General features: G+C 40.6%; 1 long non-coding RNA gene across 1 annotated transcript; it reads right to left on the bottom strand.

The window, feature by feature from the left end:
- Window positions 1-19,878: 19,878 nt before the first annotated feature.
- LOC309662792 lies at window positions 19,879-23,066 on the bottom strand. Its single transcript, XR_014264968.1, has 2 exons — window positions 20,398-23,066; window positions 19,879-20,083 (listed from the first exon to the last, which is right to left on the bottom strand). It is a non-coding gene; the product is annotated as an uncharacterized lncRNA (long non-coding RNA).
- Window positions 23,067-24,525: the final 1,459 nt, after the last annotated feature.

The following is a 24,525-nucleotide window of genomic DNA, read 5'->3' on the forward strand; positions in this document are numbered from 1 at the left end:
AGTAAAGCTCTAGGTGCACTGATGTCTCCCAGTGATTTTTTTCAGCCCTGTGCTGTGTGACTATAAAGTGTTGCTTCACTATCTCAGTTTTCTAGGGCTGCCATAGCAAAATACCACAGACTGGATGGCTTAAACAACAGAAATTTATTTCTCACAGTTCTGAAGGCTGGAAGTGCAAGACCAAAGTGTTGGCAGAGTTGGTTTCTCCAGAGGTCTCACTTCTTGTCTTGTAGATGGCTGTCTTCTCCCTGTGTCTTCACATGGTCATCCTTCTGTGTGTGTCTATGTCCAAATCTTCTCTTCTTATAAGGACACCAGCCATACTTGATTAAGGCCCACCCTAATGACATCATTTTAACTTAATTACCTCTTGAAAGACCCCATCTCCAAATACAGTCATAAACAGAGGCCCTGGGGGTGAGATCTTCAACACAGAAAGGTTGGGGGAGGAGGGGACACAATTCAGCCCATAACAATTACCAACCTATGCTCTCTCCTCCAAAGAGTTCAGGTAAAGAAAGCTTGTCCAGATAATAGCCTTATACTCTTACTGGAATGTCGATCACAAATAAGTTAACATCTCTATTTAAGCTTACTATATGTATGTCAATGTTACTCTCTCTACATGGAGATAATGCTTTATTATGGGACAATGGGAAAAGATAGCTATAGCAAATATAATTGGCTTTTCTCCCTGTTATTCAACTAAAATGCATGTGAGGTATTCATTTAAACACGAAAGAAAGTGAATTTCAGACAGAATTCCTACTGAGCAGAAAGTAAAGCTAACTCCCAATTATGACTAGGGTATCCTTTAATTATTGGTACATCACACGTGGATGTATGGTAGGTACTTGTTCAAAGGAAGAACAGTATCTCTGGGGTTCATACAGCCTTTTAGAAGCATATCTGGGAAGGAATTTTTTAAATATATTTTTCAGGTCCAAAAACATTGGAAAGTCAGAAAATGAAATTTAAAGAACAATGCCATTTTGCACTGCTTTTAGCAATTATTGTATTCTAGAAAGATGATCAAGTAGATTTTTCTATTAATAGAATTTATTTCAAAGACATCAGGAGGAATCTTCATGGAACGTAAAGTCACTACACATATTGTTATAGCGAACACATCCTGACATGGTTCAGGCAGAGATATCTTCACTTATGCAACTAAGAGTGGGGGGAACTCACAGCAAAGTAAAATCTTGGACCCACTGCTATCTGATCCCTTGAAAAATCTCTGTTGGAAGAAAGACACATTTAGGAAGTGTCACCTGAGGACCTTGTGGTCTTTTTGTTCCTCTCCTCTGCTCTTAAATAACACTTGGATTAAACCCAACAAGCAAAGCTCCTTCTCACCTGGCCTAGTCCTTTCTCTCTCACCCTGTAAAGCCGAAAACAAGTTCTGGCCTCACTGAAGCATCCAGGCAGGCCTAGAACACCCTGGGGAGAAGATCTACAGTTTGTACAAACAACAATGCTATGTGACATTTATTGAGAGTGTATTGTTTGGTCAGCACAGTTCTGACTTCATAGAATACAGGATTATAAATTTTAGGAGGGCAGTTTCTACGTGTCTTGTTCACTGCTTTTCCTCTAGTGCATTTCAGAAGAACTCAATAAATATCTCATTCACTCTTCAAAACAACCCTGTGAGGTTATGATCTTCATCTTAGAGAAGAAGAAAACAAGGCCCAGAGGTCGAGACTTGCCTGGGTTTCAGGTCTAGTAAGAGGCAGACTTGGGACCAAGCTCAGGTCCAGCAACACCCTTAGTCCCAAGCAAGAAATCGGGACTCCTGTCCCAGACCTGGCTCCACAGGGGACCCGCACTTTGTATTGCTACCTTCCTCAAGAGTTTCTAAGTCCCTTCTGGTTCTTAGGGCTGGCTGAGGTGGGCAGTGCCATCTGGGGGTACCCCTAGCCTGGATTTGGACCTGCATGAACCTGATCCCATCTCTCTTTTTGGGGGATGTGCCTGACATTCTGCCCCCGTCATGGGGTCAACCAGATGTCACAGAGATCTCCAAAACACATGCCTTGTTCAAGTGAATCACAAACACCCAATGTGATAAAGCCATGATCTCCTACATGAGTCATAAGTATTGCAGGATGGGAGACAGAGGTTCCTTGCATAAATGGGAATGCTCAACATCATTAATCATTAGAGAAATGCAAATCAAAACTACGATGAGATATCATCTCACACCGGTCAGAATGGCCATCATCAAAAAATCTAGAAACAATAAATGCTGGAGAGGGTGTTGAGAAAAGGGAATACTCTTGCACTGTTGGTGGGACTGTAAATTGATACAGCCACTATGGAGAACAGTATGGAGGTTCCTTAAGAAACGAAAAATAGAGCTACCATATGACCCAGAAATCCCACTCCTAGGCACATATGCAGAGAAAAACATAATTCAAAAAGATGCATGCACCCGAGTGTTCATTGCAGCACTATTTACAATAGCCAGGACATGGAAGCAACCTAAATGTCCATCAACAGATGAATGGATAAAGAAGATGTGGCACATATATACAATGGAATATTACTCAGCCATAAAAAGAAACAAAACTGAGTTATTTGTAGTAAAGTGGATGGACCTAGAGTCTGTCATGCAGAGTGAAGTAAGTCAAAAAGAGAAAAACAAATACCTTATGCTAACACATATATATGGAATCTAAGAAAAAAAAAAAAAAAGGTCGTGAAGAACCTAGGAGTAAGACGGGAATAAAGACACAGACCTACTAGAGAATGGACTTGAGGATATGGGGAGGGGGAAGGGTAAGCTGTGACAAAGTGAGAGAGTGGCATGGACATATATACACTACCAAACGTAAAATAGATAGCTAGTGGGAAGCAGCCGTATAACATAGGGAGATCAGCTCGGTAGTTTGTGACCACCTAGAGGGGTGGGATAGGGAGGGTAGGAGGGAGGGAGATGCAAGAGGGAAGAGATATGGGGACATATGTATATGTATAACTGATTCACTTTGTTATAAAGCAGAAACTAACACACTATTGTAAAGCAATTATACTCCAATAAAGATGTTAAAAAATACAAATAAAAATGGGATTTCTCACTCTTCCCACAGACCCCTCACCTACGCTCCCTGCAACAGGCAGGTTTGTGGAAGGCACCAAGAAAGACATTGCATTCTAGCAATGCAGTCATTACAGCCTGAAGTCTTCAAAGATGTCGCTGGAAGATGTGCCGCTGTATAATTATGATAGGAAATTCTGAGCAGTAAATTTCACATAACCAGAAACAAATTGCCAACCTTAGAGTTGCTGAGAGCTGGTATTCCCAGGTGGTTCAGTGGGTGACCAGCGTCAGGAGTGATGATGTCACCAGCATTCAATAAATGACCTGAGATACCGCAAAGGTGAGACCTACATTAACTCATTATAGAACTGTTTCCCCCAAACCATAGTATTGTGAGTAATGGTGGAAGATATGGAATTATGCAGAAATAGTGTGTTTGGGCCCAAAGACAGTGAGGTGGTGCCTAGACACTCTGCAGAATCTCCATGTGCACCGACTTGGCAATAAACAAACAAGTAAGTACTTCTTTTCCATCTATAATTCAAAATCTTAATCAATAAATCACTATAGCTCACACGAACTCATGAATTTTGTAATACATTTTTGGTAGTCACATTTTTATTGAACTTTTTGATTTTGAAAACTCAAGAGTTCATGCAAAAGTGGGGAGGGGTGAAAATTTCCAGGGTAAGGAGCACACTATATACAACAGTTTTCATACAAATCGGGGATTCTTGTACATGTGGTACTACAATGTGTGTTTTTAAAGAAATATACTTTATTTTTTTATTTAATTTCTATTTTATATTGGAATATAGTTGATTTACAATGTTGTGTTAGTTTTCAGGTGTACAACTAAGTGGTTCAGTTATACATATACATATATCCATTCTCCAAAGAACATCCTTTTTTTTTAAAGCAGTTTTGGGTTCAGAGCAAAAGTGAACAGAAAATACAGAGTCCCCACATACCCTCTCCCCACACACACCGTCTCTCCCACCATCAACATCCTACACCAGCGTGATATGTTTATTGCAATCAATGAACCAACACTGATACATCATTATCAACCAAGGTCAGCAGGGTGCACTCTTCATGTTGTATATTCTATAGGCTTTGACAAATATATATAATGACATATATCCATCATTATAATATCATACAGAGTAGTTTCACTGCCCTGAGAATGTGTTTTTTAAAAATAAACTTCTACCTTTAAAGAAAAGTTACAAAAGATACTCTTCACCCACTCCCCCACTGTTAACATCTTACATGGCCATGGTACACTTGTCAAAATTTGGAAATTAGCACCAGTACAATATTATTAACTAAGCGACAGGTTTTATTTGGATTTCCCAAGATGTTCCAGGGTCCTACCCAGAGTCCCACATTACATCTTGTTACCATGTCTCCTCAGTTGCCTTCTATCTTTGACAGTTTCTCAGTCTTTCCTTGTTTTTTATGATCCTGACACTTTTAAAGAGGACCAGTCAGGTATTTTGTAGAATGTTCCTCCATTGTGGTTTGCCTGATGTTTTCTAATGATTAGACTGGGGTGCAATACATTTTTACATCAAATTGTTTATATATCAAAGTGCACAGAAAACATTTGCCCGGAGCCCTGCACAAACGCCATGGCCCTACTCAGGACTAACGTGTTCCAAAGCCCACGATCTTAACCACACACCTTTCCATATAGCCTTCCAACCCCATTCCACCTGCCTCAGTTCCAGGGAGACCAGCTGTCCATTGCCTTTAATCATGATGAGATGTCCTCTTCCACCATCGATTTCATATACACTGCAGTGCCCGTCTCCCTCCTCTCTACCGGGTCTGTGAACCACCCGCGCTTAAATACAGTTTGATGCTTCACCCTTCAGGAAGCTTCCCCCTGAAGCTTCTTCCAGCCCACCTTCGTTTTGCATCCGGCTTGTAGCAGAGCCCTTCTCGGGATGCTCTTTCAGTCTTAAGATTCCTTGATACTTTCACCTATTGTTACCTCTTGCTTTTTCCCAGCCAGATTCCAAACAACTTGTGGACAGGAAAGCTGTAGTATTTTCATTAGTTTTCCACATTGCTTAGCTCAATGCTGTCTATTTAACAAGTCTTCTGTGAATAGTTGGAAAACGACTACTGAAAGAAGAGGTTTCATTTTTATCCTTCAGAAAACCACACAAATCATGTAAGATGTTTTTTTCTAAAAGACTAATGTTGGATCAATTTTGATTACACTACCCTGACTTTCTCTAGGGATTTTTTTTTTTTATTTTGCAGAAGCACAGGGTAAAATGTTATTTAAATGTTCATAAAGAAGAGTGATTTCATTCATTCATTTAATAATTACTTAATTAATAATTAATAATTAATTCATTCAATTAATTCATGGGATGGAGTACTTCCCATGAATTAGATGCTGCAATGAACATAACCGGTATAAAGATAAAAGACAGGCCTCATTCTCGAAATGCTCATAGACTACTTGGAGGAAGAGGAATCAGAAAACTAAACAGAAGCACAGGGAAACCAAAGTAAGGGTAAGGCAGGGAGGGAGGGAGGAAATGACTGGCATTCATTCGATTCTTATTGTTTAGGGTTAACATTCAGCTATAGAATTTTGTTTTGTTTTCCACTCCCCTGCAGTGGCCATGAGCTCTAAAACTTATGAATGTACAAGACACATTTGCTTATCTTTTTCTTTTAAAATAACGGTTGATCCACACAGAGAATTAGAGAATTGGATGGAACTCAAACATAAGTTAATTGTACCTGGAAATTTTATACATATCTATTTCTCTTTTGTCTGGAACACCTTATAAGGTCATCACTTTCATAATGGAATATTCACAAAATTAACTATAAACAGCTTATCAAAATTAGATAATTAGTTACAATACACTTTGATTATAATTACTTTTAGCCAAGCCTGTGGGCATGAGACTTTGTGTTATCGGGTCCACAGTGGGGACAGGAGGCTGGGGTCAGTCCCCACTGATGTACTTACTGTAGGTACAGCTTATTAGGCTTTTCTTGTTAAACCAGAGTCACAGGTGTGCTGTGGCTATGGGTAAGCCAGTCATATCCAGTCTAGAGGTAGAAATGATGCTGTGCTTGAAGAACCAAGGCATTTTCTCCTGTTAAACTAATACAAAAACCCCTGGATGATGAGGCAGATGAAACTTAATCTCCATTAGCATCTTGGGAGAGTCCTTTTTTTTTTTTTGCAAAGGAAAATTAATATTTATTAAATCTCCAGATTGGGAAGGGTCTCCACGTTTAACAGGAAAAGACGGGGGGAAAAGCATGGCATAGGAAAAGAGCAATTTGTTTGGTTACTTAAAAAAGCAAAACCCATAACCAAAATTTAAAGGCACATTCACACAACTGGATATACAAGTGCCCAACAATCATACAGAAGGAACAATGATCAACGTCACTAATAAGCAAAGAATTCAAAGCTAAAATAGGATTCCACTTTCACCTATTATTGCGAGGGTTGGGGTTTTTTTTTGTTTGTCTCTATGGCTTGTCTTACTTAGCATCTTAGGAGACACTTTTTAACATATATTTTCTAATGTGGAAAATAAATTGAGTCGTGTCACAAAGAGAAAGGAAGTGCATAAAGGGAAGAAAACTGGGGAAAGTGGGCGAGTTCCAAGGACCAACCTCTTCTGCTTTGTACTTTGCATTGGGAACCTGACTCTAGATCAGAAGATAAGAGAAATTTGGCTCCAAAAAGGAACTTTTCAAACACTTGGACTTCTGACCCCCAAATTGAAATTTAAAGTGATGTGATTGATGTATTTTTATCTGTGTGTTTGGATAAGACAAAGACAACATAATTGCAGTTTCTTTTTTTTTTAAGGATTCAAAAAAATGCATTTGAGTGAAGTGATTAACTCTTTGCTAAATCTTGATCAAATGTCCTCCAAAGTAAAAAGAAGGTCAAATTAAAAGCTGTCCTTAATTAAAATGAATGAATAGAATTGATTTAATAAAACTGTAATGTTGTTTAATGACTGTGGGAGATTGTGTTCAGGGCAGAAAACTGACATTTTGCCGTAATCAATGCACATTTTATTAAAATCAATGTGGTCTATTATGTAAGGCCTATTGAAAGGAACTTCAATAAAGTTCAATCTATAGAAGGTAACCAACTCTAATTCAATTGAAATTTAGCCTGATGGTGGCTACAAGTGTTCATTCAACACGTATTTACTGAGTGCTTACTAAGTACTAGGCACTTAGGAAGTATTTACCAAAAGTCACTTTCCTTCCCTTAAGGTATGTAGCATGGAGTAAGTAGCTTAACATTTTGCATTAAATTCAAGTGCACCTAAATGGATAGTATTTCACTAGCATATTAAAGAACTATTTCTGTTACATTTTAAATAAACTTCACCTTGAAAAAAAAATGTTGAATGCTAATGGCCTTCCCAATTTTAATAAGTGACTCTAGTTGTTAAAGGAAAGTGGAATGGTCTCAATTTCAAGTTCAAAGGGAATTTTGGGGACTGGGGAAAAAAAAGGCTACTTATACTTTACAGTGTGCATAGCCTTGTGTCTCCTGGGTTTTCCTCTCGTACAATAAAAATTAGGTTTCTAGCCATGCCTATTTTACACGTTAGCTTCTAAGAGGCTAAGTTGCTCGAGTCCAGGAACCAGGTGGTGGATTACAGCTTGTTACTAGTCTCCTGCCTTCACCTTGATCTTGACTGCCCATTAAAACTTCTGTTTCCCTGATCCTGACTCTTGATTCTTATCGATATTGCATTTCATTCTACGGCTTTTGCTTTTAATGTAATATCTCAGAACCATTAAGGAACAAAGTGATTGAATAAAGTAAAATATAACTTTTTAAAAGATTTCTTAACCATTTAAGGGATAAAACAATATCTTAGTCATCATTTCCCTGCAATACTTCACTCAATTCTTGTCATATAGCAGATACTCATTAAATTCTTCTTATAAACAACAAGGTCCTACTGTATAGAACAGAAAACTACATTCAATATCCTATGATAAACCATAATGAAAAGAATATGAAAAAGAATGTATATGTATACGTATAGCTGAATCACTTTGCTGTACAGCAGAAACTAACACAACCTCGTAAATCAACTATACTTCAATAAGATAAAATTTAAAAGTAAAATAAATAAGCTATAAGGATACATTGTACAGCATAGGGAATGTAGCCAATATTTTATAATAACCATAAAAAATTCTTAAATTTAGTATATAACTTTATCCATTAGTTCAACAAGTATATATACTGAGCATTTACTATGTTCTGGGAACCTTGCTAAATGCTGAGGCTACAGGTAGAAGTTAGATAGGAGTTGTCAGAGTTGGCTAACTGCTATAACAAAAAAAACCCACATCTCAGAATCCTACAGCAAACACTGTAGCAAACACTGCACTCATGGTGCAGTCCTGAGCCAGGAAGGAAGGCTCCTTGTTTCATCACAGAAGCTTCACTATTCTCCATATGTAGTCCCCAAGGTGGCCTTGGGTACCAAATCCAGTTGGAAGATGGGGATGGGAGAAACTGTAGAGGCTCCTGTGAGAGGAGGTGGTAGGACTAGCCCCAAATGGCCAGCCACTTCCATTCACATTCCCACGGCCAAAATTCAATCCCAAAGTTCCATCTAACTTCAGAAAGTATGTATTTGTTGAAAGGGGCTGGGACCTGTCTTCCTGGGTGAGCAGGGGGCAAAGGACACCGGCTCGGTGAGCATCAAGCACTATACCCCTCGTGGTCCACCCTTCTGGTTGCCATGGAACCCATTCACCCCAGCCCCCGGAAGACAACATGAAGAGCCACATGACTGCTAGCGGTCCAGTGAGAGTCACCTGCCCACCACAGACACACACACACTTGATAAGCAACAGTGGGCCAGGGTCAGGAAATTGACAATAAAAATTCCCCATTGATCATGAAAGAATGGAAGACACACAGAAGTACTAGCCCAGTTATGAGATCCAGCTGATTCAGGGGATGAGGGACGCTCCTTGATTCGGCTTTGATTCTGTTTTCCGGGAGGAATGCCTCTGTCCACTTTCCATTCTCCTCTTTGCCGTATCTGAAGAGGGTTTGGGGAGGTATGTCTTCCTTGGGAATGTCACAACAACCCCACCCTCTTCTTGCCATAGGAAACTTAGTGTCCTAAACGTCAAACAGGCACAGGGTTTTTTAATTGAGGGATGGAGATTTTTTTTGTCTAGTTTTTTGTATTTTCCAGGATTGCAGTTTTGTTGGCAATAAAGCCTGTTCAAAAATGCATTTAGATTCTGATTTGATTCCAGTTGACCCATGTAGCTCTAACTACACCCAAAGTTCTTTCTGAGATAGTCTCAACCCTGGTTTTTTTTTTTGCATTTTTAATTCCTTTGATTTTATATATTTTTTGAGGTATAATGACATATAATGTTATATTAGTTTCAGGTGTACAACATAACAATTCGATATTTCTCTCTACTGCAAAATGATCACCACAATAAGTCTAATTAACATCCATCACCACACATAGTTACAGAATGTTTTTCTTGTGATACAAACTATTCTATTCTCTTAGCAACTTTCAAATATGCAATAGAGTATTATTAACCTTAGTCGCCATACTGTACATTACATCCCCATGACTTACCTATTTTATAACTGCAAGTTTATACCTTTTGACTGCCTTCCACAATTTCACCCACATCTCACCCCCTAGCAACCACCAACCTGTTCTCTTTGAGATCTCAAACCTGTCTGCTTTAGTCTGCCTTGGATGCTGTAACAAATATCATAGACTGGGTGGAAACATTTTTATTTCTCATAGTTCTGCTGGCTCGGAAATCTAAGATTGAGTTGCCAGGTGATTTGATTCCTGGTGAAAGCCTTCTCCCTGGTTTGCAGATAGATGCCTTCCTTCTTGCTGTGGCCTCACATGATAGAGAAAGATCATCTGTCCCATGTCTCTTCTTATAAATGGCGCTAATGAGGGCACCACCTTCATGACCTAATTACCTCTCTGTTGAGAGTATAGCTAAGCTACTCCATGGTATTGCTGCCTCGGCATCCGTCTTGCTTGGCATCCAATTTTTTCAGCCGTGTGGCCCGCAGGGACCTTAAACTGACACTGGCCCCTCATTAAAACATGTGCCCTAGATAGCAGTCCTCCGAGTCACAAGCAAATGTAAGTTCCTGATATGACCTCCCAGGGGCCCTTGTGATCCCCAGTCTCCCCTGTCTCCCAGGGTCTACCCCTTACACACCCCTCAGATAAAGCCCCCATGGAGTGTACTAGAAGCCAGCACTTTGCTTTCAATTGACCAAACCAGCCTTGGCTTAAGAACCCCAAAGTACCCCACCCACAGACCTTCACAGGGTATGTGTACTAGGGCCTGTCTCTGTCTGTACTCTGTCTTGACCTCACTGGTGGCCTCTTGAGGCATTCCAGATACTTCTTCCAGGACCTGCGAGTAATAAACTTCCTTATTTCAATCTCTCTTGTGACCTGTTGTTGAAACACAGCTCACCATCCAGCACCCTGGGCTCCATTTAACCAAGTGTTAATCTGACAAATTCATAACACTCCCAGAGGCTCCATCTCCAAACACCATCACACTGGGGACTGGGGCTTCAACATATGAGTTTTAGGGGGACAAACATTCAGTCTATAGCAGTCCTATTTCTATACTTCCTGACCCCAAAGCTCATACACTTGAGTGATATGGAAGGAGCTGAGACCAGGCTTGATCAGACTGCCCAGATGAAGTCAAACGTGGGTGCCATGGCAAGTGTCATTTTAACCTTTTCAGAATCTCCAGTCAGACACGCACACAAAGAAGAAGGTTGGAATGGTGTTTAATGAGCCAATCCACAACATCACCACTGCTGCTAATCAACCACGGGCACCCCAGCAGAGCAGATATTGTTAAAGTATTATTTTATTCCAACAGAATACTCTTTAATGACCTTCTCATCTGTGTTTATTCTTTCGTAATTGAGTCATCCTTTAAAATAAAATACTTGGATGAATTTCACACACACAAAAAATGTGGATGCCAATACTTGGCTCATGGGCTTCACAGTGCTGTGTCTTTGCTCAAATGATACCTTTTCCTGAAATGTCTTTCCTATCTTTTCTGACAAACACCTGCTAACTTTCCAAGTCACCTGAGCCTCATCTCGTCTTTGAAACCTTTTCTGATATGGACAACCCTTACCCACAAATGGAAATGACAACTATCTCCTCTTTGCCCCACAAGCTATGACTTCCGGAATGCCCCTGAATTTTGTAGCATTTGCTTGTTTGTGAGTGAGTTTACCCAGCCTCCATCCCCTCCACCTGCCCCCAGAGCAAACACAGTATCTCATGCACTTCCCAGCCACCAGCGTTTACTTGGAACACGGTAGGTATTTAAGATATCATGTTGAACAAATTAATGATATTCTCCATACTAGTCTTTGCCTGTATGGAGAAACTAAGCATTCAAAGTGATGTAAAAGTGATTTGTAACCTAAACCTCCGAGTTAGAAGAGGGGTCCCTTGGTGGTATCAGTTTAAAGCAGGACGCCTTCTAAAATGTATGTCACTATCAGATGGCTGAAGGCTTTCTCTTGTAAGTTTGCTGGCTGTGTGGTTTATCTGGATTTCCTTATTCACCTGCATTTCCCTCATATACCAGGCTTAAGTCCAGTCTCTGCAGAGTTCCTCCCGTTCCTCCTGTACGAATCAAACTGGGGGTGCTCATCTCGTTGTCAAAGTCACCTGACAGATTTGCTACAACAAATGAAAACACTAAATAAGCAGCTCCCGTCTATTCTTTATGGCTGATATTCATTCCCAGCAAACAGCTAATGTTATCCCAGGATGAAAGCAACTATAATTCCTGAAGTTTTCATTTTCATGTAAATCATAGTGAATATTTCCATTGTGAGACTTTTTTTTAATGTCAAGCAATAGTTAAAATACATGTACCTGTATTTTTTAAATTCCTTAGAAAGTGTCGCAACCAAGTTTGGATCCGGAAACAATTGCAGTGAAGATGGTCGTAGGAAGCATCATAGAAGAGTTAAAAATATCGCCAGAAACGTTTAACCTAATCACACTTTCTAAATAAATATATAAGCATAGATACATATATAGACAGATGCAATCAAGAGGTCAAAGACAAGGTGCTTAATTACAGATGCCTCAGCTTCCTGTCAATAGCAAACTTGCATTTTTTACCAGTCTCCAAGGTCATCACTACAACTGACAGCATTCCTGAACCTAAGACCTTCTAGCAGCAGCTATTAGAGGCTCACAAACTCACCAGCCATCCAAACCCTCCACATCTCCCTGGGGAAACTTGACCAGAAGAGCCAGGGTGAAAGGAAAATAATTCTGGGAGGCTAACAATGAAAGTAAAAGCTAATGGTTATTAACAAACTCTTATGCATTATCTCCTTTAATCTTCACGACCAAATTTGAAACAGGTGCTCTGAGTAGTACCATTTTATAGATGGAAGAATTAAGGCTTAGAAAGATTAAGTAACTTGCCCCAAATCACACAGCTAGAAAGTGACAGAGGGCTTGAAAACAGTGGATTTTCAATTCGATTTGAAGAGCAATGTAAACAAAGATGCCGAAATGCTCTATATAATTTTCCATCTTCATTTTTGAACTTGCATTTAAAAGACAGCAGAGTAGTAACGGTCATTCATGTAAGCCGACTTTCTCCTCACTAGAGTCATTTTTCAGCTTTTTGGGAAATCCAACAAAATTCTACCTGCTCATAATGTGCCTAAAAATCTGACTGGGAACAGTTTTTACCCTTACACTACAATATCTATGTTCACCTGAGTTGGATGTGACTAGAAATTTGCCATACGTCAAACTTCTTTTGCCCTCTCCCAACTCCAAAATTCCTAAAAAGGAAATAATGAGAAGATAGAAATTTCAAAATGTTGTGTTGATAAATATCACATCAATTACACATTACTTTTACTTGAGGATCTATTGTTTCAATTTCTTAAGCACTACCTGCTATATTCCACTAATCTGTGCAAAGATATCTGTATGGACTATCTCATTTCATCTTTGCACTATCCATAGATGTGATAAAGTTTTAAAAGCAGAGGTTAAATAAAGTGTCTAAGGTCATAGAGGGATTAAGAGGAAGAACCAAAATTTCAACATAGGTCAAACTGCCTGTACGATACATCTTCAAACCCTGCTCCTCAAATGAGACTAATGCAAAAAACTTAGGCAAAAGACTCAGCATTGGTCTTTTTAGCACTTCCTCTCCATTTGTTTTCTGCTTTCTTTTTTAACTTGAAAAATCTTGCACAAATGCATCCTCTGATTTTTTTCTGAGGTGCTGAATAAACAGTTTTGGTGATGTGTGGCCACAATTGCATACTTGTCAGAATCCAATTATTAAACTGATGTTTAGGTATTCATTGCTGTCATAAGAACTCTGCACAATGGCTTTGAAAAATTGCCCTGACTCATGGTTCATATCTGAGACTTTATCAAATGCACATTTTTTAATATAATGTAGGTGCCAAGAGGTTACAGGCACATTGCATTCATATTCAGTAACACTCTATAGCCTTGAAAATAAAATACTGGATTACTTTTAGGGAAATTTCTTCCTGATTATATTTTTCATTCTAAAACCATAGGTCATCTATGAGAGGAACGTGTCAGTTTCTAAATAAGAGAGACAGTTTAAGAACTTTGAGAAAATGGAAAATGGCCAGTCAAACACGGAGATAAGGATTCATACTGTACTACACATCACACAAATGCAAGGCATTATTTGTGTTCAGCAATTAATAATGGTGTATTTGATTCCAATGAAGCTTCCTCTGAACATACATCTAATTACTAGAACATCTACTAAGAAAATTTTGGATAATACGTAATGCTCAAGAACATTTCTCTTTTCATTTGTCAACGTAAAAGAGGTGGAGCCTAGAACCCTCCTGCTTTAGGAAATGTTTATAGGGAGCCAAAACGATTGTCATAAAAATTCAGATAATTTATGTATCTCCAAACAATAAATTTACCGGTAGCTACAGAAGCTCTCCCAGGTAAGCCTCAAAGACAGTTTCTAAAATGATCCTCTGCATGTCCATTATTTCCTTCTTCTCATCCGTGACACCAATTACTCCCAATCACTAGGATCTTCATCAAGGAAAGAGGTGAGATAAATGAACACCACTTTCTATCACTGACCAAGTGTTCTGTTCTTTTTAGAGATTCCACTCAACTCCCCCCCAACCCAGGATCTATTACGGGCAGAAAACATGCCCTGGTCCACTCAGAATTTTAGAAATGGAAACAATGACACTTCAATGACTGTAGATTCTAGCACTCTAAGCTCCAAGCCAGAACTGGCCCTCTATCATCCATCTTCTTCTGGTAGCTCTAAAAACAGCTCTAAAGTGGGAGCTCATTATTCCAATCTCCCCACAAAAGCCCAATATCTGGTGTATTCTTAAAGGAAGGAATAGAAAGATGGAGCATCAAGTAGAGTTGTTGACTGTAAATGTACACCTGTGAAGAAAGAAAGGTGATAGTCAATGGTATATCAATGGTATAGGTGAAGGAAGATGGGAAAAAGAAAGGTACCAATACACACTGCATACCTGTAAGGTACCTAGGGCTGAGCTACACGCCTCCTGTAAGTCAGGGTACCCACCTCAGCTCTATTGGCATTTGGACTAGATAATTCTTTGCTTTGGGGTCTGCAATGGGCATTGTAGGATGTTTAGCACCTTCCCCGACCTCTGGTGCTATGCCAGTAGCACCACCCCACCCCAGTTTTAAACAATCAAAAATGTTTACAGACATTGCCAAATATCCTCTGGAGAAAAACTGGCCCTGGTTGAAAGTCACAGCTATAAGGTATACAAATTAGTCTCAACTCTGCTCACAAGGAAGGCATTAAAATGCTTCTTTTACCAGGGAAGAAATAACTGAGACAGTGAACGCTTGCTTAGAATTTATTATGGGCCAGGCATCCTTGAAAGTACTTTATTTATAAACCCACCTATCCGTCATATAATCCCCATGGGTTTATATAAAACATAATAGATATTATCATCCCCATTTCACAGATGAGGAGACTGAGGCACAGAACAGGTAAGGAACCTGTCTGAGGTCATATTTCTAGTACAGTGTTCCTTCCGTATCTGCGGGGAATTGGTTCCAGGACCCCTCGTGGATACCAAAATCCCTGGATGCTCAGTCCCTTATATAAAATGGCATGGTATTTGCATATAACCTACACATCTCCTCCTGTTTACTTTAAGTCATCAATAGATTATTTATAGTACTTCATCCAGTATAAATGCTATATAAATAGTTGTAAATACAACATATAAGCTGTTTAAACAGTTGCCAATATGCAGCAAATTCAAGTTTTGCTTTTGCAACTTTCTGGAATTTTTTTTTGGATTACTTTTGATCTAAGGTTGGTTGCATCTGTGGTTGCAGAACTCATGGATCCAGAGGGCCAACTGTAAGAAACAGCCAGTATTCATACCCAAGCAGTGTGTGTCCCTTTGCAGGGCAGCTAGTTTCCTTGGCTTGCCCAGGTTGGTCCCACTGCAAAAGGAGATTGGGAATTCCACCCCAAGGTCATTGCCCTTCCACTGCATAAAGCTGTCTCGTAAAACAGAAGGAGAGATGGTACACACGATGATGAAACAACTGTATTTCCAATGAGAAAGAACAGGATCTTCCACTTTGTCAGCCAAATCTGGCATGTGCTCACCACACCCACACGGAGAGTCCACGGAATTTAAGGAAGCAGTCAGATGTCCCAGGGAAGGATAGGCAGTGTCTTCCCCAGGAAACACCTGCTAACCATCTTTCCCATGTTCACATTATCCCTCTTTGGTCACCCATCTCAAAGAACACATTCCACCATAGATCATTTGTCTACAAGAATGATAAATGCTTGCAACTGTGTCTAGGATAGTTAATTTTATATACCCACTTGTCTGGGCTAAGGGATACTCAGAGAGCTGGTAAACATTATTTCTGGGTGTGACTGTGTAGTTGTCTGTAGAAGAGATCAGCATTTGAATCGGGAGATTTAGTAAAGGAATCACCCTCACCAATGCAAACGGGCATCATACAATCCATTGAGGGCCTGAATAGAACAAAAAGGCAGAAGAAGGTCAAATTTTCTCTCTTTGCTTGAGCTGGGACATGTATCTTCTCCTGCCTTCTGACATCGAAGCTCTGGTTTCTTGGGCCTTCGGACACAGATCAGGACTTACACCACCAGCCCCCCGATTCTCAGGCCATCAGATGTGCACTGAATTATACCATCAGCATTCCTGTTTCTCCAGCTTGCACATGACAGATGGTGAGACTTCTCAGCCTCTAAATCCCACGAGATAGATAGATAGATAGATAGATAATAGATAGGCAGATGGACAGTAGAGATAGATAGATAGATGATAGCTAGATAGGTAGGTAATAGATAGATAGATAGATATAGATAGATAGAGATATAGATAGATAGATATGGAAATTTATTATAGAAATAATATATAATGTATTTTATATGTTAAAATAATAGTAAGATTAATTAATAATATAATTAATTATATAATACCCAATATTATATATTTTCTACTTATTTTATATATTTATTTCTATATTTATTATGTTATTTTATACATAATGTATTATATAATGATCAATTTTATTATTAATTAATATTAATATTCTATTAACATATATAAAATATGTTGTCTATTATTCCTATAATACATCTCCAACTATATCTCCTCTTGGTTCCATTTCCCTGGAGAACCCTGACTAATCCAGTGTCCTAACTGGTTCTTTGTACAATAGAGAAGCAGAAATATTGGCTGAACTGTTCAATTATTAATTAATAATTAACAAACAAGCAAGAAAGCCTACTTCCTAAATGTACAGGCTCTTAAGGAAGAAAAGCCCAGGTTCAAGTTCTAGCCTCTCTATTCACCAGCTCTGAAGGTCAAGAGTTCCCCTGTCATCAGGTGAGGCGGGGATAACAGCACCATTTCATAGAGGTCACCTTAGACAATAGATGAAAGCCCCTGCTGAGCGGCTGGGAGGTCAAGCCCTTTGCGGTTTGGACAAGGATGTGGATGGATGAGGGTTTAGGCAGTGAGAGTGGATTTCAGGCTTCCTTCTCACAACAGCCTTTCTTCACCAGGACAGAATGAGAAATACAGGTGACCCTACTGTGCTTTTGATTAGCAGGTTCCAGACCCATTGCAGCATCTTCTCTCTTCCCAGAAATGAGGCAGCCTATTGATTCTGCTTTGAAAAATCAAGATCTCATTTCAGGGAACATAACTCCCTTCCCTTTGCTCACAAAGAAGCAAGCTTAAAAATAGAAATACCTATGCATCCCTCTAAAGCAATGATGCAAATGGATTGAGGCAGTAAAAGTGACTATTCCAGGATTCCATTTTTACAATAACCCTTCTCCCTGGGGCATCAATATTAATCCAGTCATGCTTTCCAGGAGGGTGAATTGCTAAATCTGCAAAGACCCCAGGGACAGCTTAACTGCCAGCCATCAACTCCAGGATGACACAGTGATGCATAGCCCTCCTGGGTAGAAATTCTAGCAGATGCAACTCCACACCTCCTGGTAGGCAGAGGACGCTGGGGGGGATAATCAGGAAGGAAAGACACTTGGAAATGCATATATAGGACTTCCTACTTTCACCAGCCATTTAGGCAACCTGAGCCACTCCACCAGACTCCCTAAACCATCATTTAAATTCTCATCATGTCCTCCCTACCCTCCACAAACACTTACTCCTTCTGGCATTCTGAAAGAGAGAAAAGCCAAGAAGACAAGGCCAAGTTTCTGCAATTTATATGGCATCCACTTGCAAGAAGGTGCTTAGCTAATGCCTGCCCTCTTCTCCAAGAGCTCCCAAGTTCTAGTCTCTGCACCTTCTCCCCACTGGTGCCTTCTCCACCCCTCTCCAGCCCCAAATGCCAAGTGAGGGCTTCTCCTGAGTCCCGTCCCTTTTCTTTTCTTCCAGAAAATTGCCACTGTGGAGCACAGGTATCTTAATTATCTAGTTTGAACTGAGAAGCGTATTCTTTTCTAAGAATCAGAATACTATGCTGATATTTCCTGAAATGTAAGTCTAAACAGATACCTCTAAACACTAAACAGAGTAATACTAATAAATAGCACATTCAAAGATAAAACCTATAGGGTCAATGTTTCTAGATTTTGTTATGCTTTTTCCTTTCTTTTACTGATCTCAATCACAGCTGACTATAATCTTGTTAGATTCTCTAGTCTTGGAATAGAATTATCTTTTGTAATTCCTTAACCATCTCTTCTTAGAGTCAAAACTGTCCTAGGACATCAAGAGAGGATTCTACTTTGCCATCAAAAATCTCTACAGTGATACCTGCCATACGTCTTTCAGGAATTATTCCAGCGACACAGCCTGTGGTTGAAGCCATTTACTAAAGGTTTTACTGCCCTCTATTAAACCTTCCAGAATATACAGAGAAAGAGAAGACAAAATCTACCCTTGTGATGAAGTACCTAACAACCCAAGAAGAGCAGAAATGACTTCCAATCAAGAAGACATTTTCTACTTAACTCCCTAAATTGGATTCAACAGTCTACAGCTGAACATGTATTTTCCGTGGCTGCTGATGCCTGGACGGGTGAAACCCCGCCCACAATCTCACTTCCTACAGCAAGTGTTTGAGCTCAAAAGCAACCAGCTTCTGTTAACCTCCAGGTACCATTTAAGATTCTAACAAATCAGAACCTCTGAAAAGCAAATTTAAACAAGGGTTTAACTTGCTTCTGTTTGGTTAGGCCAAGATTTAAAATATCTCCATCACTTTTTCCCCAGAGATATTTGCCTTTTAACAAGGACCCCTGATTTGGCAAGCCTAAGCAATACATTTCTCATGTTACAGTGTTAAACAGGATCCATCATTGAGAGAGCTATAACTATTACCAAAGGGAATGCATCCTTTCATTCATAACATATTTATTAAGGGCCTACTATGTGTCAGGCACTGTTCTGGGGGACTGAAAATATAGTGAACAATGCAGACTAAAATCCCCCTTCTCAAAAAAATAACCCTCCTACACTCTTGGCAGGAATGTAAATTGGTACAACCTGTATGGATGTTCCTTAAAAAACTAAAAATAGACCTGCCATATGATCCTGCAATTCCAACCTGAGCATATATCCAGAAAAGATGAAAACTCTAATTCGAAAGGATACATGCACCCCAATGTTCACAGAAGCACTATTCACAATAGCTAAGATGTGGAAACAACCTGAATATCCATCGACAGATAAATGGATAAAGAAGATGTGGTATATATATACAATGGAATATTACTCAGCCATAAAAAAGAATGAAATAATGCCATTTGCAGCAACATGGATGGACCTAAAGATGATCATACCAAGTGAAGTAAGGCAGCAAGAGAAAGACAAATACCATATAATATCACTTATATGGGTAATCTTTAAAAAATGATACAGGGCTTCCCTGGTGGCGCAGTGGTTGAGGGTTTGCCTGCCGATGCAGGGGACACGGGTTCGAGCCCTGGTCTGGGAGGATCCCACATGCCTCAGAGCGGCTGGGCCCGTGAGCCACAATTACTGAGCCTGCACGTCTGGAGCCTGTGCTCCGCAACAAGAGAGGCCGCGATGGTGAGAGGCCCACGCACCACGATGAGGAGTGGCCCCCGCTTCCCGCGACTGGAGAAGGCCCTTGCACAGAAACGAAGACCCAACAAAGCCATAAATGAATAAATAAATAAATAAAATTAAAAAAAAAAAAACTGATACAAATGAACTTATTTACAAAACAGAAATAGACCCACATACATAGGAAAGCAAACGTACGGTTACCAAAAGGGAAAGAGGGGGAGGGATAAATTAGGAGTTTAGGATTAACAGAGACATGCTACTATATATAAAATAGATAACAAATAAGGACCTACTGCATAGCAGACAGAACTATACTCAATATTTTTAATAACCTATAAGGGAGGGCTTCCTTGGTGGTGCAGTGGTTGAGAGTCTGCCTGCCAAAGCAGGGGACACGGGTTCGAGCCCTGGTCTGGGAGGATCCCACATGCCGCAGAGCCACAACTAGGCCCGCGAGCCACAACTACTGAGCCTGCGCGTCTGGAGCCTGTGCTCCTCAACAAGAGAGGCCGCGATAGTGAGAGGCCCTCACACCGCGATGAAGAGTGGCCCCCGCTTGCCACAACTAGAGAAAGCCCTCGCACAGAAACGGAGACCCAACACAGCCAAAAATAAATTAATTAATTAATTAATTAAAAAAAATAACCTATAAGGGAAAAGAATCTGAAAAAGACATATCTATATATCTCTATCTATCTACCTATATAATTAAATCACTTTGCTATATACCTGAAACTAACACAACGTAAATCAACTCTACCTTAATTTTGAAAAAATAAAATAAAATAAAATCCCCCTCTTCATGGAACTGGAAAGTTGTGGAGGCTTCTTGGAAGGTAGGGTTATATTTTTATTTCAACATCTTGTCTGGTATCTGACTTTGTGAATGCTCCTTTTCTAGCCAACATGTATTGAGTGCATATTATGTGACCAATGCTGTAAGACTCAAAATGACGGTCTTGATTCTTACTCATGGGAACCCACAGTCCCTGGCTCTAGGCAGTTATAGCTGCTGCAGTGCACATCCAAACAGAGCAGGGGAGCAACAGAAGATGAGGACAAGGCTAATTAGAGGAGGCAGGAGAGGCTGATTAGAGCAGATGCTGCTAGAGCAGAATATTGGAACATGAGTAGCTGAGCCCCAGGTAGAGGGAGACAGGTGTAGGGGTAATGGAAGAGATGGAAACTCCAGGCAGAGCAAGCAGTGTGGATGAAGACAGAGAAAGAAAATGCAGTCTGGTGTGTCTGTAACGGCCAGAGGTATTAGTGGTTCTTTATCCCAAACCAGAGATGAGGTCTTGTGGAATAAATGCTCAACCCTTTCTCAGTCTCTTCTTGGGGCGGACAGGTACCAACCCACAGCCCATGCTGCTTCCAAGAAAGAAGTTTGAATTCTCTATAAGGTCCAGGAAAACATCAAGCCCACATGCTTCTGTGAATAGAATATTTAACCTTGAGCCAGGGAAGAAGCGTTTTGGGTCTTGAGGGACAGAAGTGATGCAGGGCTCAATGCAGAGCCCGAAGGAAGATGGCAGGTCCTTGAGTTTTAGGAAAGGCATCTTTTTTAGGGCTTTAGGCAGGTCATTTTGATGGCCAGCCCTTAATCTGCCTTCAAATACATCCTTTGGTGATAGGACTGTTTGTCTCCTCTGTTTAGTTTACTGTAGGGAACTAAATATGCCTTTAATATTTATCTGTGCTGTGAAAACTGCTTCTACATGCAGTCCTTTGAGGGAAATAGCCAAGATCAATGGAAGACTGACATATACTAAATGAAGAAACAAACAGAAATATTTATTTCTCTGTCCACAGACCACAGGGTCTCCTGAGGGTGAGAACAAATTGCCAGCAACACTGTAGAACTCCAAACACGCATTCACTGTCTCTGTGAAGGCCAGGTCTGTACTGATTCGTTTCTTCCTTTATATGAGAAAGATCTATGCAAAAACATAATCAAAGGAAAATTATTTATATTTTAAATGCAGTTTCTTCATGACTTCTGGGAGTCAATGTCTCAAACTTTATTTTGTTTGGCTTTATAATAACTAGGCCATTGAGTACTAGGTGATTTAAATACTTTATCCTATTAAATTCAGACTCCCATTTCAGTACCATTACTGACATTTCACACATTATGAAACAAGCAAGGTGAGAGCTGGTGGGGTGGGCTACCTTGCCCGACAGCCTCAGTAGCAATGGTTCGGTTTGCAAGATTCATCTGGCTTCAAACACGATGCCATTTTTCCATAAACACCACTCTCCGTGAGTTTCGAACATGACTGAATATATAAATCTGTAACACACAAACATGAATACTGCATGTCTTAGGTGAGTTTCTCCAGAAGCAAATCCTGAAACAAGGATCAGGAGCAAATTATTGATTAAGGAGAACCTAGTAAAAGAAAGACAGAAAAGGAGAAGAAGACAAGTAAATGTGTGAGTTCAGGCAACACCCTGCGGAAGCCACTTCAGCTGATCTTGCAGGGGAAATCAGGAATGTAATTTATGTTTAGGGACGTCCCACCCAGGTGAGGGAGCCAGGCCTCCATGACCTTGCAGCTGTAGGTGACCAGGAAGGGCTACCCTGGGATGATGTAGACTCTCTTCAGGAATCATTCCATTGGCCTGAAGACAGTACTTGAAATAAGGCAAGAACCCACGAAATTGAGGGGAGAATTGCATAGAAACATTAAAATGGATCTCAGAGGAAGCATGCAGCTCACCGACAAGGCTGTAATATTTCAAAGGAAATGCTCACCATCAAAAATAGGAGCAGGGGTTCATTCTCCAACAGGTAGATCCACAAACAGCACCAGTACCAGCCCCTTCCTAACTGTCCTGCAAACAGAGGTTTGGATCTGCAGGCCCTCTTTTCTGCCCCCTTCCCTCCCCACTGGCTACTGCATCAATTCTGACCAAGACAGCATTGGGCCTTAGATTTGGTGTCAACAGGTGCTGGAGTGGGAATTAGAGGGGTCTTTCCTTAAGCTTCAGGTGCCTTTTTAGGATGCCTGGAGTATATCCCCTGGACCCCCAGGACCCTCCAAGCTTCAGCCTATTTCTCACTGTGCTTGCCCAGTCTTTGTAATATTTTGACAGGTCTGGAGTCTCTGCTTGGTTTTTGCCATTTTCCCCCTCTGAGAAGCAGAGCCTAACTCCTGTATGCCGTGATAGAGAGCTGCATAGTGTGAGGTTATCAAGGTTATAGAGACATTGGTTTGCAACTTGCTTCTGCCACTTATAAGCCCTGGATCTTGGGTGAGTGACCTAATTCCTCTGAGTTTCCTCATCTGTTAAATGGAGAATAATAAGACTAGCTCAAGACTTCTTTGCTGTTGTGAGACAGTAAATTTCCTTGCTACATAGCAAAGTGTTACAAACCCTAGTGTTATATAAACCCATCTCTGGAAACCATCTTAAAATAAGTGCTTTTAACCTCCCCCATTTTTTCTTTTCCTCCTTCTCTTTCTTCCCTTCTCCCTCTCCCTCCCTCCCTATCTCTCTAGCAATAAACTGAGAGAGACAGAAAGATAGAGAGAGTCAGAGAGAATATCTTTGAATGAGATCTGATGGAGACCCATCACACACCAACACAAAAGAGTAGCACTGTTCAGTAAGATACTTGATATTCACTCAACTGCTAAGAACAAAGAAGCTTAGAAGTTATCCACACTGGAGCTCCTCATTGAATGAGGTCACTGGTCCTGTTGTCGAACCCAAGTTCAAGTTTGTGTGCCTGATGCACACTGAAGCAAACAGAAACAAACAGAAATGTTGGAGTTTGGAGCAGAGGTTTATTGCAGGGCCAAGCAAGGAGAATCCGCAGCTCTGCTCAGAAGACCCAAACTCCCTGAATGGTTTTCTGAGAAGACTTCTTAAAGGCAACATTTGGGGTGAGGGCTGCAGGGTGTGTGGCTTTCTTCTGATTGGCTTGTGGTGAGGTAATGGGGCGGCGCTCCAGGAATCTTGTGCTCAGCCTGAAGTTACCATCCTCCACCTGGGTTCCTGTACACCAGTGGTCCCCAACCTTTTATGGCACCAGGGACCAGTTTCACAGAAGACAATTTTTCCAAGGACTGGGGGAGGGGGTGTGGTTCAGGCGGTAATGTGAGTGATGGGGAGCAGCAGATGGAGATTCTCTAGCTTCACCTTCCACTCGCTTCCTGCTGTGCGGCCCTGTTCCTAACAGGCTGAGGACCAGTACTGGTCCGCAGCCTGGGGGTTGGGGACTCCTGCTGTAGAGCAACTCAAAGATGTGCATCAGATTGCTAACCCTTGAGGAGAAACTAGGACTCTGTTTTATCAGTAAACTCTTGTTTCTTGCCTGCTTCTCCTATGAGTCTGCATCCCCTCACTTCCCTAATTAGTAACTGCTTGGGTCTGCTCTTTGGAACTAAGGGAAGGTCTAAGAGGCTGAAGCCTTTTTCTATAGACAAGCAGTGGGGGACACAGAGGAGCTTTTGCACCCGGGAGGGCCCCACAGCTTCCTGCTTGCTTTCGGACCCTCTACTCTGTGGTCCCATGGCACATTGTGCTGACTCTCTCCTAGAATTTATCCCACTGGATCTTGATTGTCTGCTTCTGTATTTATCTTCCTAGTGAATCATAATGGTAGGGAAACAAGTTTACTCCTTTCTAATCTCAATCTCCCAGCAGTTCTGACATATAAAAGGCACCGACACAGAGTAAGCGAATGAACATGAATGAACTAACTAATGAAAGCCATTTCAGTGATTGTAGCATGGCGGGTTAGGATGTCTGGTCCAATATGGTG

This window comes from Balaenoptera physalus, assembly GCF_965194825.1.
Source record: "Balaenoptera physalus genome assembly, chromosome: 6".
In the NCBI taxonomy this organism is placed as follows: domain Eukaryota; kingdom Metazoa; phylum Chordata; class Mammalia; order Artiodactyla; family Balaenopteridae; genus Balaenoptera; species Balaenoptera physalus.